This window comes from Triturus cristatus, chromosome 11 (assembly GCF_964204655.1).
Source record: "Triturus cristatus chromosome 11, aTriCri1.1, whole genome shotgun sequence".
Classification (NCBI taxonomy): Eukaryota; Metazoa; Chordata; class Amphibia; order Caudata; family Salamandridae; genus Triturus; species Triturus cristatus.
Genome location: NC_140594.1, coordinates 395,972,780 through 395,992,151, shown reverse-complemented (window position 1 = coordinate 395,992,151; position 19,372 = coordinate 395,972,780). Strand labels below are relative to the sequence as shown.

General features: G+C 46.9%; 1 long non-coding RNA gene across 1 annotated transcript in view; it reads left to right on the top strand.

Moving 5' to 3' along the window:
- The window catches only part of LOC146784278 (uncharacterized), a 162,361-nt gene extending 143,484 nt beyond the window's left edge, over positions 1 to 18,877 (top strand). The window contains exon 4 of the long non-coding RNA XR_014970519.1: positions 18,795 to 18,877. This is a non-coding gene — a long non-coding RNA (uncharacterized LOC146784278). The remainder of the gene's footprint in view (positions 1 to 18,794) is intronic.
- Positions 18,878 to 19,372: the final 495 nt, after the last annotated feature.

Sequence of the window (19,372 nt, the reverse complement as noted above, 5' to 3'; positions counted from 1 at the left end):
ATGTTGTGTCATTTTTAATGGATTCCCAGGGGAGGCATAATACATGCTGCAGCCCCTGGTAGACCCCAGGTATGCCTCTGGGGTACCTATGACCTGGGTACATAGTATACCATATACTAGGGACTCATAAGGGTACCCCAGAATCCAATCTGGAGTGTACCTAAAGTACATGCAGTCAATTTAAATGGGAAAGCAGATAGGCTGGGGTCCTGTATAGCAGGATCCCAGCCAAACTAAGTCAAAAACCAGCATAACACCAGGAAAAAAGTGGGGGCAACCATGCAGTCAGATTCCACGTTCCTACATAACACCCCCCAAACGAAAGGAGATAAGGCTAACGTTGCCCAGTTGAGCCTTTATTGACTAAGTGGCCATATAAGGAAGAACCTGCACTAGCATGGTTACCCCCTGTCTCATGGTCCACTAAACAATCCCTAATCCCAAGGGTATGGGGTGATCTCCACCATTTGGAGTTACTACCTGTAGTGTGTTTTGGCAAAGTAAAAGGCTGGTGGGGTGTCTGAGTAGAGAAGTGAGGCCCTAATAAAGTTGGTCTCAGCTTGCTCAGATCACTGGTCACCATGGAGGCCTTTCTTTCCATGACTGAGTTGTATCTGGCCCTAAGGGTCAACCTTTGGCTGCCTACAGCTGGGCGTTGCGTTCCTTTGGTTGGAACCCTGAGGGGACATGATAGGTTTGGAACCTTTTGGTCCCAGGTTTGCCTTTGCCCAACAGAGTCCATCTGGGGGAGGTCCCTACGTAAGAGTAAGAGGGATCCCTCAGTGTGTTGAGGAATTTTCACCTGGCTAGGGCTACTAGACTGGGTGCCCCTAATCTGCTGATGGGGGGGATCCTCTGGAGAGGGGGCCCTGTGGGGCCCAATGACCTCCCTGACCTCTGCAGCCCTGGGCTGACTGAGGCAGGGTAGAAAGGGGCAGGTTACCTGCTCCAGACTGGGTACCACATTGGAAGCGTTCCCTGCCATCAGGGGTGTTGTCAGGACAGGCCTGCCCACCTCTGGGGCAGTTCCTTCACTTGGGGTAGGATCAGTTCCCTGAGGATGCTGACCCTTACTCATAGTCTGGGGGAAGAAGACTTTTCTTCAACCCTTGTGCTCTCTTGTGGAGGAGAGTGTGCCATTCTTTAAGGCTCCATCACTCCAAAATTTCCCTGGGGTTGGGCTGTGGCCCTCACTGCCCCACCAACTCTCTCAGGGAGGCCTAACATTCTTAAATGGGCCTGGTATTCAACTTCAGCCCAGGCTGAACTTTCCTGATCATTGCCCAACAGGCAATCTACAGGCAAGTTTGGGGACACTGCCAATCTCTTTGGGCCAGTGACCCCTCCCCAGCTAAGATCGACTATGGCCATGGGATGATCTGTTCTGATACCATCAATGTTGGACACCTGGTAATTGAGCTCCGGTAAAAGCTGTTGAGGGGGGACTAGTTTCCCTGTCACCACGGTGACACTAGCCCCTGTGTCCCTGAATGCCAATGCCTTCTGACCATTGATTAGGGACTCTTGTCTGTACTTCCCCAAAGTACTTGGACTCATAGTAAAAGTGGCAAATCCCACGCCACCATCACAGACTGAGGAAGCCTGTGAGGGGGACCTTTCTGATCCAGGGTCCACCTCAGGTCCCTATGAAAATGCACCTAACTTTTTGGGTACATTACTTCCACCTGGGGGATTACTACTTGTAGTACAGGGAGGAGTGGTAGTATTACTTGGAGGAACATTTTCTTTACTGCCAACCCTAGGGCAACTGGGATCATTTTTCCAGTGGCCAGGCTTCTTGCACACATGGCAAAAGGGTTTCTTTTCAGGGAATGAAGGAGTTTGGGACCCACCCCCAGAAGAGGACTTTTGGGGCCCTGTAGTGGACTTATCTTTTGACGTATCCCCACCTTTCTCTCGGGTCTTGGAAGAATCTTTCTTCTGGTCACCACCCTGATTCTTTGGCTTTACTCTGGTTCTGACCCATTTGTCTGCCTTCTTTCCCAATTCTTGGGTAGAGGTCAGATCAGAGTCTACCAGGTACTGGTGTAAAAGCTGTTTTTGACAATTATTAGGGATCTGCTCCCTCATAATCAAATTGTAAAATCCTAAAAAGGCATGCACCTTGCTGCCATGTATCCAACCTTCCAGAGCCTTAGTAGCACAATCTATAAAGTCAACCCAGTCTTGAGTCTGTGCCTTTTGGGTATCCCTGAACTTAATCCTGGATTGCTCAGTCGTTAAGCCAAACCCATCAATCAGAGAACTCTTCAAGACTTTATAATTATCTGCATCTTCCTCTCTAACAGTGTAGAGCTTGTCTCTACCTTTGTCTGCAAAGGAGAGCCACAAGATTGCTGCCCACTGCTCCCAAGGGAACCTCTGTACCTTACAGGCCCTCTCAAGTGCAGTTATCCATTTGTGATGTCATCCCCACTCTGATAGGGAGGGACATTCTTGCTCAGGTTCCTATGGTAATGAGTCTTTTCTCTACCAATAGGGATATTGTTGCTGCCACCATGGGGCTCTAGCCCCAACCTTTTTGAAGCTCTCTGAAGCTCCAGGGATTCCCTATCTAATGCCAACTGCTCTTTCTTGATCCTAAACTTAGCTTTCTCAAACTCAAGCAGTCTGCATTTTCTCTCACAAGAGGACTCCCTTTTCTGAGAAGTAGATCTCCTGTGAGAGATAGAGGTCCCTACAGATGTACCAGAATGATTAGATTCCTGTGAAGGAGATCTTGATCTTCTTGGCACACTGCCAACTCTTCCAGGTTGGGTAAAGAGAGGGCCACTGAGGCCTTCTCCCTCATCTTCAGGAAAAGCTGCATTGTCCAGGTTAGAATCATTTTGATCCTCCTGGCCAGCATCAGAGTCTGGGTCACAGTAGTGTTCACTACCTGACCTTTCCTCTTCTGCTGTCCCACCCACGCTGCCTGCCTCATCAGACCCTGGGGTCTTTCTAAGGTCATCTAAAAGCAAGGCCTCTATGAGGCGTTGGGTGTCTGGGTGTCTCCCTGTCTTCACCTTCCTAGATGTACACATGTTTCTCAATTCTTGGAATGAGAGATGGTCATATCTATTTGGGAGAGGCCCACTGCCTTCTGCCCTTGAAGACATACTAGTGTGGGGTGGTGTGTGCACCTACCTACTCTAGTGGGAGCTACTAAACTCTCTTGAGTTGTAGGAAGGGTGTGCTAAGCCCTTGACACACAACTCTAAGTTCAGTAGAACTTACTGTATTCTAGACTTGTTTTATACATACATATGTACATATAGTGGTTTTCAGTTAGTCACTCAATGAGATTATCTGGTAAAGCAATAGCAAGCTAGAATCCCAACCGCTGCACACCAATGTGAGAAGTTGGCCTGGTATATGCTGTCCACTAGTTCTTGTGGGCACCTTGCACCAGTTCAAACAACCCTTATTGATGAATAGGTTTAAGACAACCTTTATTGAAAGCTATCCTAGTGGTGGCTATGAAGAGCAGTCTTCAGGCTAAGTCTCGAAGGAATGTAAAGCAGCTTGGTTTACCAGATTATAACCTCCTCAATGACCAAATGAAAGGAGAACCACACAAGGTATATATATAAAATATATGTATTTATTTCTAAACACTCTCTACTAACCTCTTTATGAGATTAGAGAGCAAGGCACACAATAATACAGTTATAAAATGACAGTAAATAGCACAATATACAATGGGCCCCAGGGGGAGACCAGACCATATATTAAGAAAGTGGTATAAGAAAAATGACTTGACTAGACACAGTGCCTAGAGCATGTAGAATCACTGGGACCCCAAGGAACCACCGAAGGTAGTGACACAGGAAACCCACGGGGGACGTGTGCAGTGTGAGAACACAGCCGCGAGCTTCGTACAATTCTATGGGAAAGTCACGGTAGGAATTTTAAAGAATAAAGACACTTAGGAGAGGACTTTGAGCAAACCCTTTCAGACTTAGAGGGTTCTAGGGCCAGAACCCACGGGAGCATCGGAGTACTTATGTTTCCTCACCCAGGGAAGCCGGGTGCATAGGTGTCAAATGGTGTCGGGAATCATCGTTGTTTTCAATGGCGATGTGCTGCAAAGTGCTGCTGCCGTGGAAAGGAGAAGTGTCCGGTGTGATCCAAGCCTGGATTGAAGATGTGAAGAACCTGAAAGCAGAGGGGACAGAGTCTGGGTCACTTGTCAGTGACCAGGGGCACGACAGACGAATGCCCACTGATGTCGGGTGTTTCAGGTGCGAAGAGGTGAAGCTTGACTCCACTGCCACGGGGACCAGAAGGCGTCGAAGATGACCACAGTCCACAGGCGAGCTGTCCCACAAAGGATCTCGAGTGCTGGGGGGGGTCAGTGTCCAGATTGGAGAACAACAAGCCTTGGCAATGGCAACCCATGCGGTGAGAGTAAAAAGGCTTCGGTGTGCACCAGCAAGGTCCTGTGGACTCCCCAAGCGATGGCGAGTCAGGGCACATCTGAAGCAACAAGGAAATCCCACTGAAAGTTAAAGTACCCTTCTCAGTGACCCACAAGTTGACGGACAAGGGATCGCAAAGGGACCTCGAGAGGAATCACTCAATACCAGCCCACGGGTCACTCGAGGAGTGTAAGCCAGTAATCTTCGGTGGAATCACTGCTCGGGGTCTGGACTATAAGTAGCCCGAAGCACAGCCTCAATCTTCGCCAAAAAGCATATGCAACACTTTCAGATGCCGGGAACAGTCGCAGTCGCGGGCACTGGACTGGGGGGGGAGGGAGGGAGGGGACTATGGGATAGGGATGGGGGAGGGCCAGTGTTGGGGTGGGGGACGAGGGGGGAGGAAACTCTAAAGCGGAACGCAGACACCCTGCTATGTTCGCGGCAAAAGTACAGATCGAAATATGGTTCAGTATAATGGTACCCTTGATGTCGCTGCCCGGCCTCCGGGATGTGGGCTTACAAGCTGTGTACGACTGCCTAAATGACCATGTGAGATATGGCACTGGCAATAGCGGTGCAGGAAAATCAAGAATGTACGCTGCTTATTATATTGTTCTGCAATAAAAACGGATAAAAAAAAAAAAAAAAAAATGCAACACTTTCAGATATGATGTAATGACACAGGGGACCCACGGAGGACGTGTGCAGTGTGAGAACACAGCCGCGAGCTTGGTACAATTCTATGGGAAAGTCGCGGTAGGAATTTTAAAGATTAAGGACACTTAGGGGAGGACTTTGAGCAAACCCTTTCAGACTTAGAGGGTTCTAGGGCCAGCACCCACGGGAACATCGGAGTACTCATGTTACCTCACCCAGGGTAGCCGGGTGCATAGGTGTCAAATGGTGTCGGGAATCACCGTCGTTTTCAATGGCGATGTGCTGCAAAGTGCTGCTGCTGTGGAAAGGAGAAGTGTGCGGGGGTGATCCAAGCCTCGATCGACGATGTGAAGAACCTGAAAGCAGAGGGGACAGAGTCTGGGTCACTTGCCAGTGACCAGGGGCACGAAAGACGAATGCCAACTGATGTCGGGTGTTTCAGGTGCGAAGAGGTGAAGCTTGACTCCACTGCCACGGGGACCAGAAGGCGTCCACGATGACCACAGTACGAGCTGTCCCACAAAGGATGTCGAGTGCTGGGGGGTCAGTGTCCAGATTGGAGAACAACAAGCCTTGGCAACAGCAACCCACGCGGTGAGAGTAAAAAGGCTTCGGTGTGCACCAGCAAGGTCCTGTGGACTCCCCAAGCGATGGAGAGTCAGGGCACATCTGAAGCAACAAGAAAAGCCCACTGAAAGTTAAAGTACCGGAATTTTAAAGATTAAGGACACTTAGGGGAGGACTTTGAACAAACCCTTTCAGACTTAGAGGGTTCTAGGGCCAGCACCCACGGGCAGGGGCGGCTGGTGACATTTGAAAGTGGTGGGGCGTAAAATGATCGGTATACTTCACCGTTGCGAGCGAGCGTAGCGAGCGTGCCCGAACCCCTATAAGGAGGGTTCGGGGGGGTTCTCCCCCGAGAAATTTTTGAAAAAAGAGAAGAGTAATGGTGCATTTTCAAGCAAATTTGAGAAAGCGGGAAGGTTAATAAAGCAATTGTGAAAGTGCAGTTATAACATTAATAAAGAGATGTCATATAACAATAAATAAATACCTATAAAGGACTGTATTACAGTACAACGTCACTTAGCATAAAACATAACAATCCTAAAATCTGAAATTTGGCTAATTTCAGTTTTATATTCACACTTTTAGTTAACTTCAAATAATGGTCAGTCCCATTTCAACAATAATGGCCTCTTCTGTTTTTAGTTCATTGCCTTTTCACATTCTCCCCATGTCTGCATGATGTCTTGTCTTTATGCTGCTGAGTCCTACATGGCAAAGCAGTGTGCTGCTTTGAATTTTTCCAACCTGAAGTCCTCTGCTTCCTGACTACATACCCTTTTCATTTTCCACCATCTAAACATCCCTCTGCAACAGCATGTTTGTCCCGTAATTTATCATATAACTTCAAACTCTTATTACAAAAAATCTAATTTTCAAAGATGTACATAGCTCGTGTTATGCCTCGTGGCTCATCTAGCCACAAGGCAATGCAGCACAGTCATCACCTGCATGCATAGTGGCCATGTGAACTCAAGTGGTCATGATGGACTATGTCATTAGGAGATGGCGGTGCAAATTCAATACTAACGTTCTGAGTGAGGTAAAGCAAAGGTAAGGTAAGCTGCAGTGTGTCTTACCACTAATTTCTTATGTGGCCATTTATAAAGAGGATGTGAGGAGCAGAGAACACACTTCGAGGCACTTTAGATGTTCCATGGTGTTTATGCTGGTATTCAGTGGGAAATTTAAAGAAGAATCAATGACAGTGGGCGCAGCTCGATGTTCTTCAATGCTATCACCAGCTGCAAATAGTTTAATTGAAGCCAAGATGGAGCACTTCTAAAAATCATGTTTTCGGGCTCTCCCCTTAAGTGTGGGTTCAATGCATTCCACAATCTAGAGCCCAGGTCTCCATGTTTAATCCGATTGAACGCTCATTGGGTAACAAAGTGTGCTGATGCAGAAAGCAGGATTCTGTATGGTATTAGACTTTGAAGGCATGTGTATCTTAACCATCTACCTGAATAGGACTTGTTGATGGAGCTTATGTCCACTGAGAACCAATGTAGTGTTTTTCAAGCTGGCGTTTGTGCTCATGCACCTTTAGGTGCGGGCACAGTCTGACAGCTCAGCTCAGCGGAGAGGACTTTGCAACCCATCAAAGAGCTTATTTGTGAGCCTGGTGCACTTGATGGTGTAGTAACGAAAACGTGCATTTGCGTTTCAAATGTCCGATCCTGCAGCAGCACACTTACAAAGCCCACACATCATGTGTGGGCTTTGTAAGTGTGCTGCTGCAGGATCGGACATTTGAAACGCAAATGCATGCACGTTTTCGTACATGCCAACATTTCAGAAGAGCAAAGTGGGAGATGTAAAAAAAAAAATCGGGAGAATGGGGCCTTGAATCGGGTTACTGTCATGTGTGACACATGACAGTAACCCGATTCAAGGCCCCATTCTCCCGATTTTTTTTTTTTTACATCTCCCACTTTGCTCTTCTGAAATGTTGGCATGTACGAAAACGTGCATTTGCGTTTCAAATGTCCGATCCTGCAGCAGCATGCACTTCCAAAGCCCACACATAACGTAACCCGATTCAAGGCCCCATTCTCCCGCTTTTAGCAGCAATGTAGATGCATGTCCACACCACCTAGAATCTCAACAGAGAACAGAATCTAATTTACCTTTCTCGACAAACACCACGGTCACGATGGCACTGGCAGTCATGTCAGTCACGAGTCCTCGACGACCGTCACACGAGTCACATGAGTCACGACGGGTCCGGGAGAGCTGACACACACTGTACACCGCCATCACGAGGTGTGTATGCAGACAGTGTGGCACCGCGGCGTGCGTGATGACGCAATGGACTGCAGAGTGCGCTGCGCACCTCATGGCCAATCACTGTCACTGTGTTCAGACATAAGCCACAGTGATTGGCCATAGTTGCGCGGCACCCAATGCAGTTTCGTCCTAGGCTGCTGTGCGGGGTCTGAGACTGTCTCAGGCTCTCAGCCAATCCAGAGACGCTGCATTAGCAGCGCCTGCCCTGGATTGGCTAAAGGGCACGGATAGGGCTCGCCCGGATACCGAGAGAAGGGGCTGCTGCATGAGGCAACCCTCGGCCTCTCGGCCCCCTCCTCTCAGTACATAGTACATGGCAGACAGTGCGGCGAATGCACATGCTCGTGCTTGTCGTGAGACAAACTCGAGCATGCGCAAATACAGTGCGAGCCGCTGTCAGTCAGTGTCAGTGCTCGCCCCCCGGCCCCACCCCCTTGATGTCCCGACTCCCGGCCGCTACACAGTAAGAGGCAGAGCTGAGCTTAATTGCTGGATTTGCTGCAAGCACACCGCATCGCGTGCGTGCGTTAAGTGGGGCTCCACCCCTGCGCCCCAATGGACGCACCGCCACTGCCCACGGGAACACCAGAGTACTCGTGTTACCTCACCCAGGGAAGCTGGGTGTATAGGTGTCAAATGGTGTTGGAAATCATCGTCATTTTCAATGGCGATGTGCTGCAAAGTGCTGCTGCCATGGAAAGGAGAAGTGTCCGGTGTGATCCAAGCCTGGATCGAAGATGTGAGGAACCTGACAGCAGAGGGGGGAGGACAGAGGAGTGGCTACATCCACGTCCTTGGTCCAGTTTTGCGCCAGAGCAGGGGCTGGCAGCCCCTGCAACCGGTTTGAGCTGGACTATGCACAGGGACACCAAATGTACCCCCAGTGCAGACTTCAAAGGACTCTTGGAGTGCACCCACCCAGCCCCAATACACTAGAGCCTGTCTGGGAGGTGGGCACACCTCCCTGTGACAGGAAACCTACTGTCAAACCTTCCCCTGCCGGAGCTTCAGTCAGCAGCAGGAGGGCAGACTCGTGTCTGTGGCTGGCAGCATCCATTTTGTGATGCCAGGGCTTGCAGAGCTGGTACTGGGTGTACAGGTGCTGTCATATTTCTCCCTCTAGTAGGGTAGAATCATACCTCCCACACCAGTTACTGGTGTGGAGGTATGATTCCAAGATGTTTGACACCAAACACAACATGTTTCCATGCAGCTATTCCAAAGTTAGCATTTACCGCAAGGTTATAATGCACTTAAGAGTATATGGTTTGGCTGCCTCACAAACAACCCCGGAATAAAGGTTCCGAAGGCTGCTGAGGGGCTCTGCTCCTGCATGGGCACCCTCTCACATAAAACCCAGCACCCTGCCTTCAGGATTGATAAGGCCTGCCATAGGGGTGACTAATAGGTTGATATGTGCAGTGATATGAAGAGATATAGGGGTGCATACACCACTTTACACAGGCTGTTGTAGCAGAAATGTTGTGTCATTTTTAATGGATTCCCAGGGGAGGCATAATACATGCTGCAGCCCCTGGTAGACCCCAGGTATGCCTCTGGGGCACCTATGACCTGGGTACATAGTATACCATATACTAGGGACTCATAAGGGTACCCCAGAATCCAATCTGGAGTGTACCTAAAGTTCATGCAATCAATTTTAAAGGGGAAAGCAGATAGGCTTGGGTCCTGAATAGCAGGATCCCAGCCAAACTAAGTTGAAAACCAGCAAAACACCAGGAAAAAAGTGTGGGCAACCATGCAGTCAGATTCCACCTTCCTACAGTACCGTACTGTGTAACACTCAAAGTAAAGGGGCCAGTAACCATGGGAGGGTACAAATGACGACATGGCCATAATAAGGAGGGATTAACAAGCCTCATAATCATTCAGACGGCAGCATTTATGAAAGACAATGACACGAGCCAATTAAAAACATGGGCGGGGAGTGGGCGGAGCTTCCACAGAGCTTCCACTCCATACTCCATTACTGCATGCCTCGCAAAGCGAGCAGCTCATGCGCATTGCCGCAATAGGCTTGACCTAAAAAGGGGCATAACACATTACCTACATACATTTTGAATAAAAAACAAAATATACGTGTAGTAACGCATTATTCAGTAGTACTTAGCAGTCTCCACTCCACCAGGGACTCACTCTGTCAGGAAACCGCCATTAGGACAACACCAGCATAATAGGGATATCTAAATAGGCTCAGCAAAAAGCAGCTGGCCTGACGGTAACGGAGTACTGTCAGCCAGTAGAGGAGGCCCTTGCGTTGACTGAGGTGCGCCACTTATGCAACGGTAAGCAGCCTGTTGATACGGAAGGCGGTTCAGCCAGTCCACATCTAAATACGGTGGGCGATACACAGTCAGGTAGAACAAAAGCTGGGTTTTCCAGCAATCAGACAGTGGATACACAAGAATTGTCTTGGCATCGTGTTTCTTTTCCTTTCAAGTACTCCCCAAGTGTTAAATGTAAACCTAGCAGACCTGTCAAGCAGGATTTGACTCTGTAATGTCAAAAAGAATGCTTACAGCCCCCAGCCATATGCTGAGCTCAAATGAGTCATTCTTTGCCATTCAGGTCGACCTGTCGATCACAGTGACGTATTGTGTAGCTCCTAAGTGGAATTTCAAGCCTTATTCATACCTATTCAAATGTTGATCACTGGTCGAGAGAAGTTGGAGAGCAAATGCAAATTAGCCTCCAGGTACTTTATGCAGGGAAAAGTAACTTTCCCTTAATATTATATTTCCCTTAATATTATTAACAAATCCAAAAGTTACTTTCCCTTAATATTATTAACAAATCCGACTTCGCCATTGAAGTGTATTTTAATAACCATTAAAAATAGTTGTTTAATTATATTTCTAGCCCAGTGATACTCAAAAGTACGACCCAGGGCCATGTGCTGCCATCCTGACCTTTACAATGGGTCCCCTGGTTGACTGCAGGACCAGGCTACCAATTTCTTGACTCGCACTATGGTTAAAAGTATGTTAAATAAACAGACAAACCTTTGTTTAAACATTAATTGAAGTTAAAGAAAGGAAGTAACGGGCTGTCCTGCACTGCTTGACTTTAGGAATGCCTTCATTTTCAAAGCCATCTTGCAGCAAAAGCTCAAAAATACGATTAGGTCTCTTCAAAAATCAAAAGTTGTATTTCATTAACATGCAGAACCATTTCCCCTGAGTACATCTTAGTACATCAGTGCATTGAGAAGTATTGTCTTTCTAAGTGATAGTTTTCAAACATAAATGCAGAAACATTCATTCTTCCACCCACCCTGAAAACAATGCCAACAGTGAACAAAGAGGCAATTCAGTTGTTATGTGCACTTTTTGGGTGGCCTGGGTGCCTATTATACATAAACAAAATTATAGTTTATTAAATCAAAAACTGGAGAAGGTTTTACACAGCACAGATCTTGAAGTAATGCATTTTGAGGTTCTCTTTTATGCCATAATGAAGGAAGAGGAGGGAGAGTGAAATGAAACAATTGCAAGGATCATACAGTTAGGTAAAGTGGGGAAGCCGGGATTAATTTCAGGTTTTGGTTTCACATTTGTGCAATTCAGCCACTAGATGTATATGCTTCACTTTCCCTACACCCACCATGCTGCCATCACCCCTCCCAAAACACCCCATGCATGACTGCCACAGTGCAAGCATCAATGCGGTCCTCAGTCACATCACAAACCAAACTTTGTGGCCCATTTGAAAAGGTTTGCAAGTACCCATGTTCTAGCCAGCTCCAGTCCAAAGATACAATATTAAGGATTTAATCTGTACTCGGATCTACATAGGAGAGCAAGGCCCGCCACAGTGAAAAATATCTTTTGGATACTAGACAATGTAAAGATATGTTAATATTAATACATGTCCTAATTTTAAATACCACACACCTTGCCCTTTGTGCTAAAAGGCCTGCACAGGGGGGAATTATACATTTTTAAAAATAATGTTTTGGACGGTCAAAAGGGTTTATTTTGACAGGTTGAATTGCAGTTTTGAAACTGTTATAGTCAGGTTACACTGGCAGGCCTGAAGTCATTTTTGCACTGCCACTGTAGTGGATGACGCCATAGGTGTAGCAAACCACTAGTGGCAATTAACTTCAAGGCCCTGAGTACAACTTGTGCCATATACTATGGACTTAAAAGTAATTTAAATATACCAATTAGGAATATGCCAATTGAAGCATGTTTAAAGGGGGTGCACTGACATTGTATTACTACTTAGCAAGGGGAAAGTGAACAGAGCCCTAAAGCAAGCAAAAATATAGGGTCCAGCAGAAGGTGAAAATCTGATGTGACCACGCAGAAAAAGTAGATTTCCTACACAGGTTGACCCAAGCCAGGAGCGAGTGTAGACTAATCAATCCCTTGGTGGACTTCCCTGCACAGGTGATAAAACGTCTACAATTCACTGCCAAGACAAGAACATATTCCCTAGCCACTCACCCAGTCCACGGAGAACCCTTCTTATCACCTGAAGATCCCACTGGGCAAGGCCAAGCACGACCTAGCGTGGGCTGCCATTATGGCGGTCAGGCCGGTCCCTGGGGCTCGGAGGAGGTGGGGGTTTCGCCGCGCCCTCTGACACGGTGCCCCCACCTCCTCGGAGCAACCAATGGTGGTGCCTGTGGGGGCACGAACCGGAAGTAGTGCTTCCAGTTCAGCGCACGGTCTATAGACAAGGTTGCCAGATTGCACTATTTCCCGCACAATTGGGCAACTTTTTCCCAGTTGTGCGGGAAAAACCCATGCCTGGCGGGGGGCTACTTTTTGGGCTGGAATGGAAAGTTTGTGCGCAATTTACTGGCCTGGGCGGGTGCCCACCACAAGGATTCCGCGGCGTGATGCTAGTCATTCTGTGGTGGAAATCAGAGCGCAGCGTGCGCTAAGAATGGGTACTCATTGGAGGTCTGATCCTGGGGGCCTGCCTCTGCCTAAACTGCGCACATGATTGATGATGATCCCCGGCAATCCCGGCCACCCCCTAGAGCAGCAGCAGCCAGAGGCAATGGCATCCATCAATCATCTTGACTTGCCATTGCCAATGCTTGCTAATTTGTTGTTGGTGTACACTTATTACATTGTTGTAGCCGGTGCTGCTGCCCTGCAGGCTGCAGACAGTGTTGGTACACACACACTCACTCACTCCTATGTGCACATGCGCGCTGCACCCCCGCACACACACTCCAGAGGTCACCACCTAACTTTCTTGTTACTTGCTTCTAAGTTCTAAGGCAAATTAGCCAATGTGGGGGTCTCCCAGGGCCGTCAATCTTGTAGCGCGCGAAAACGCTACCAATGACGGCCCTGGGTATTATTTTTTGGTCAGCCCCTGCGGTTCCCATATAATGCGGGGGCTGATGTAAGCACGCTCTCTTTCGGCGCGGCGGTTGGGTGAGAGTGACGGACGGAGTCCACGACGACGATCTATATTCGTGAGGGCGCACGTCAATTAAATTGGCATGCCAAGCAGCAGGCAGTCAGTCACTCACCACTGTGGCACTGACTGTCACTGGAGGACTCGTGGTGGTGTCACTGCTGCTGCCGCACACTGTGGTCAGGTCAGTGCTCATCCAGGCTACCACAGTTAGCAGGCGGCAGCGGCCAGGCACAGGCCCCGGCCCAGCTCCAGCTCCAGGCCCAGGCCCAGGCCCAGCCACGCCAGCCCCAGGCCCAGGCCCAGCCACACCAGCCCCAACCCCCAGCCACTGCCACTGCCAGGCTTGCCAAGTTGCCAGTACACTGCCAGCCACTCACCAGCAGCCCAGCCCGGCGGCGGCACGCGCACGTGACGTGACTCTGAGTGAGTCAGTGTCTGTCTGATCAGCGCTGCTGCCTGCTGTGTGTGAATCGATTGAGAGAAGAACATAGTCTCACCTCACCACGACGACGACTCATGCCGGCCGCCGCACCGGCACCGTCTGTCTCTGCGCAAGAGTGCCCTGGCCTGTCTGCTGCTGAGCTCAGCTGACGTGGTGACGGTCCGGCGCCAGCGGTACCTGTCCTGGACGGTGGCCCTCGACCTCCTCAGGTGAGTGATTGAGTGACTGAATGAGTCTCAAGTGTGTTTCCTAATAACAGCTCCTGCAGTATATCTGAAAGATTGGATAAAAACTGGGTATGTACACATCAGACCACAATGAGAAAAATCGGACCTTTCAAATGTTCAGAATTCTAAGAATTAGAATAGCCTGTGAAATGACAGGAAGTGTGGTCAGTGAAATGTAGATAATATGGGCTACATAAATATAATAGAACAAAACCTACTCAAAAAGAGAGAATCCATACACTATCTCTTTTAATACACTTGAGACCCATTTTTCATTTTATGCAGGCTCCACACCTGGCAATATACATAAAATGTAGTAGCATTTTCGTAATATGCAAAATGTGCAAATAACAAGTGAAATATACATATTTTTTTATATAAATTGACATAGGTTGTCAAATAACATTGCAAACAAACAGAAAACATAATAAAACAGATCTAATTGGTTACAACGATATCGGTAAAGTTTTCCCTGTTTTCTCCCACCCACCATTCTCATACACTGTGCTTCGCATTGGTTACACCATTATAACATATTTTTCCTCCATCATATCTGCAGTCCAAAGGCTAGTCTCCCCCTTGTCTCTTTGGACATTTAGCTGAGTGGGGGTGTATCTCTCCGGTGACCTTCAGTCCAGTGTCTGGGTCTTAGTCTCACATCTCGTTAGTACCCGGTGCTCCACACCCATACGTGAAAATAATGTTTTATAATTGATGCTTTAATGATGTATGGAGTTGTAAATGATGAACGTATGATGTTGCACTTGGAACGAGTTTCCTATGCCAATGAGAAGTGTGAATAAAGCTATGAATAGTTATGCAACATTTTTCTGATGTGCATTATTTTTCAAATTGATGCAGTTTCTAGTGTTCGACACAACTTGCGCCTGCTTATTCTCCCCCCCCCCCCCCAAGCAGTATTCCACATGAATGATGTCAACATATTAGCAATATATATCATGGTTTAAGTGTGTATTGTGAATGAAGCTTCCATCGTGTGCTCAAAGTGTCCTTGAAAAAGTATAATTTGCAAGAACTTCCACTTGAAGTGTTAGTGTAGTTCTGCAATTCTATGAGCCATTGTTGAAGAAATGTTTCATTTAAATTATACTCTCCAGAGGAAGCAAGCTGTAAGAAATGGGTTAGTACTAATGATTTAGAAAATTACATTGCTGTTTTTGATTTGCCAGTGTGACTCTAACTATGATCATACCATGCTGAATTTACAGAATATATTACTAGCTTGTGTGATTTGCCTATAAAACCTTTAGATTCCTGTCTTTCCCGGGGGATTTCGCTCATTATGTTCATTGGGATTCTTGCCATCCTTCTCTTTTGCTTTAAAAGGTGCTATTGTGATGTTGTCAGTACTCTTTATGAGATTAACACAGAAATGTACTTAAATTGCACCTAACTAGGGATTAATACATTTTATGAATTTGCATTTATTTGTACTTTTGCACAAATGCTCTTTATAAGGGACTTCCTTCTGGCCTAGCGTACGGACTGCAGGTAATACAAAATCAGGCTGGCTTTTTTGAGCAGGCTAGATATTACCACATCAAACCCTTGAGGAAAAGAACTGCACTGGCTTTTGGTAGCTCAGTAGTCCATTTTCAAAACAGGGTGCATAATCTTTAAACCTCTCTGTGGCAAAAGCCTTGCTTTCCTATCTCCCAAAGTTCTGCGCTATATCCATGCCCGCCAACTTAGATCCCTATATTTAAATGTACGGGTTGTTTCCTAGAAGCAAAAGAGACTGAGGTTTTCTGTGCGCCTTTCCTCACTTGGAACACATTTAATTTAAGGCATTTTAAATAGCAGAAACGAAAGTGGCAACAAGGAGAAGCATGGTACTACATCTGTTATGCAGAATTGGTTGCAGAGTGCGTTTTTTAATATTTTATGGGGCTAAGAAATCTTCAGAGGTGCCCAGTAATCAGTGAGTAATAATTGGTGAGAAGTCTGGAGGTTAAAGTATTTGTTAGATAGATGCCTGCTTTGTGTAGTCCTAGATCTGAATCAAAGTAGTGTAGAAGTTTAATGTGTCTACTGCAAAACACTACACATAATGTAATTTGCAGATGACAGATTTTTTTAATGTAGCTAGTTTAGTGGGCTACTGCTTTGAAGTGCTTTGAACACAGATCCTTTTGTTCCTTGCAGTTCATAATTAGTAAGCCTTTCACTATTGCACATTGAGCTATGTGTGGCTGCTACATCTTTTAACCTTCAGTCATGCAGCACATCTTGTACGTTGATTTACACAGTTGCATGATTTATGATTTATTGTCAATGTGTCTGTTATGTAAAGCACTCTGATACCATGAAGTGCGCTATAAAAGAAATAAAATACTGCTATTTAAATTGCGTGTAAATACTGGGACAGACCAACACATCTGACATTCTAGCATTTCATGCACTTACATGAAGTGACTGAGAAAAGTCAAGCATGCCTCTCAAGTAACTGTGAAGATATGAGCTGTGTTCTTTTGTTCCCCTTCCTTGTGTTTACATTTAAGTGTGAAGTTGCAGGTCACTCGTTCTAAAGTAGGCCTGATAGTCCCTTAACTTGGCCTTTATCTATAAATGAAAAGCTGGGACTAGAGAAAACATGGATCTCTCCAGCAAATTCATTATCCTCCTTAATTTTCTTACCACGGGCAAATGCGCAAGGAAAAAAGAATTCTGAATCCTAAATGAGATTTTTTTTTCCAAATTTAATATGCATTTTTAATCAATACATCATGCTTAAAGCACAGTCATATCAGATGCATGGAATTCTAAAGGGGTAATGCTGAATGGACTAAGTCTGACCAGATCTGTCGGGTGCATGTCCCCTGCGTGCTAAGTATTGAAATGTTGTACTAAAGGAATGTGGTTTGGGCAACAAATGGTGTAGGATTCATTTTGTGTCCTGTATTGGTTCAATAAAAAGTGTATAACAATCCAGTAGATAGGGCTATTGATTACAGTAGGTTAATGATGTAGCAAATGTTAACTTTGCATGTTTGGAGGGACATTTTATTGGGATTAACAGTACTTGTAGAGTAAAATGCAAAGTGGAAAGCTTGTCTGCTCGTCACAAGCTTTAGTCCGACATGGAAAGTTAAGTATGAGGGTTATTCCATTAGGATGTATTCATTTTTGTGGAGATCAATAAGCTGCCCTTGTTTATTACAAATAGATTGAAAGCTAGAGCATACCTCTTAACACTCCCTGAAGAAGAGGCTCACCACCCTTTGGCCCACCCTCCATTACAAAACATTACAAATCCCACTCTGACTCAATCAGACTCAATTGTCAGCCCTTCATAAAATTACTTGCCCAAGCTCAGTCAACAACACTTAGGGGCGATTCCGATCCTGGAAAAACCGGGTACAAACTGTCGGTCAGAGCGTTTTCTCCGTCCGACTCGTACCCGGGAAAAAAACCCTACAAACTTGCAAGTACGATTCGTACGGAAACACCATTTCCGTACGAATCGGAAAAAAGACCGACCGACAGAAAAATACATACAAATGTGATCCGGGACACCGCGGACGTGACGTCCGGACGGAGTTTGGCAGCTTTTTACATACCAGCAAGTATGATTCGTACCGACAGCACTCCGGACGGCAATATTTTTACGGCACCCGAAAAGTGCTGGAAAAACGAAGTACGCCGCAAAGCGATAGGAAAAGGGGGCCCGGTACGCGCCCCCGTAAGTACGTGCCGGACCCCCAGCCCCACCGCGGATGGACGCGCCGTACCCCCACCCCCGTATGTATGGAGCGTACCCCCACCCCCGTATGTACGGACCGTACCCCCAGCCTCCCATATGTACGGAGCGTACCCCCAGCCCCCCGTATGTACGGAGCATACCCCCAGCCCCCCGTATGTACGGAGCGTACCCCCACCCCCGTATGTACGGTGCGGACCCCCAGCGCGTAGCACCGTACATACGGGGGTGGGGGTACGCTCCATACATATGGGGGGCTGGGGGTATGCTCCGTACATACGGGGGAATGGGGGTACGGCACTTCCATCCGCGGGGGGCTGGGGGTCCGGCGCGTACTTACGGGGGGGGCTGGGGGGGTGTTCGGCGCGTACCCGGCACCTGTTTGGACATCTCAATGGTTGCTATGGGAGTTCGCTCCGGACGGTCTTTTTTCCATACAGTTGTACAATCGGACAGATGGGACGGATCGTACTTGCGCATTCGGACTTCAGTTTTCCCATTTGTACGTAAAAATGTCCGGGGACGTGTCAGAGACTTTTCCCGACCCGAGGACGTGTGGGGGAATTTTCCCAATGCGATTCGTATGGACTTTTTCCCATACGAATCGTACTTGCCAGTTTGTGCGGGACTTGTACGATTCGGTCGGAAAAAACTCCAGATACGATTTGTACGGGGAATATTTTTCCAGGATCGGAATCGGCCCCTCAGAGTCTCCTTTTGATTTTACTGGTGTTGTACCCCAAAATAATGAAATGACACCCTTGGACATGCACAATGGAGACGTATGCTACCAGAAGCAGCCTGTACAGGTAAGAGCAGTGGGGCAGGGTGGTGGTGGAGGCGGCGATGGATTGGATCGACGACCCACAGGGAAAATTGGATAATAACATTTCCCTTGTGTGTCGAATCCCCCCCCACCTCCTCTTACCTGCACGGGCTGTTCCTGTATGCTCTAGTATTCATTGGAAGTAGGCATTTATTGATAGTATTTTGGTTTTGCTTTTTACATGATTGGCAGTGACCCAGGGACAATGATTGCATTTTGTCTGTTGCAATTGCAGGTAGTCGTCCAGCCTCATCGTGAAATAGTTCATCATTTTTCTGCTCCCAGCTGACTTGGCAGTTTAAATATTGCAAGATGGGCAAGTGGTCAGGCTATAAAAAATATAAAGAAAAGAGTGGGAGTTGGATCCTGAACTAAAAAGATAGATTGCCCCTGTAAGGACAGATGATAGCAAAGCAGCATGCAAGTACTGCTACGTACACATCCGTGCCCATTATAATGATTTGAAGAAACATGCAGCAACCACGAAACACTGCTCACGCTGTATTTCAGCGAGCACATCTGTGGCATCCTTTGTACAACCTATCCCTTCCATATCTAACGATCAGAAAAGAAGAAAAATCAGATTTGCCATACAAACTGCTTGTTGTACATCCATTAATAATATAGATGGGTATGGTGAAATTTTGAAAGATTAATTTCCTGCCTTCCGAATGCACCGCACCAAATGTACAGCACTAATTAATTCTCTGTTGGGACCATATTTCAAGAGGAATTACTGAAAGATATTGGAACATCACCATTTTCTTTATTGATTGATGAATCAACTGACATTGAAGTGAAAAAACTACTGTG